The following is a 607-nucleotide window of genomic DNA, read 5'->3' as shown; positions in this document are numbered from 1 at the left end:
ATGATTCTTCCTGCAATCTTGATGCCACTTTCTTCTTATAATCCAGCTTCTTGGATTATCTGCTCAGCACACAGACTGAACAAGTATGGTGAAATGATACAACTCTGACACACTCCTTTCTTGATTTTAAACCATGCAGTGTCCCCTTGTTGTGTTTGATCGACAGCCTCGTGATCTATGTCCAGGTTCCTCATGAGTACAATCAAGTGTTCTGGAATTCTCAATATTCTCATGTTACCCATAATTTGTTATGATCCACACAATCAAATGTTTTTGCATAGTCAATAAAACACAAGTAAACATTGTTCCGGTATTCTTTGCTTTGAGCGAAGATCCATCTGACATCATGTGGTAGTTCAGTTTGTGTGTCAACTTGTCTGGGCCTGGTTGAGTGGCTGGGCAGCTGGTGGTAGTTATTCCCCTTGATGAGACTGGCAATCAACTCCATGGTGGGATCTACCAAAGCAGCTGAGTAGCTGTGTTTGAGATATGGTCTGCCTCCTATATATAAGGAGAAGCCTTGGGAATGGTCTGTAGCCTATGGCATGCTTGGACCCTGAATGCAGCCTTGTAATTGATCAGCAGCCAGCTATGCTCTACCAACCTT

The sequence above is a fragment of the Orycteropus afer genome, unplaced genomic scaffold (assembly GCF_000298275.1).
Source record: "Orycteropus afer afer isolate SDZICR_OR568_19922 unplaced genomic scaffold, OryAfe1.0 scaffold00588, whole genome shotgun sequence".
NCBI lineage: Eukaryota > Metazoa > Chordata > Mammalia > Tubulidentata > Orycteropodidae > Orycteropus > Orycteropus afer.
This window is presented reverse-complemented; position numbering follows the sequence as displayed.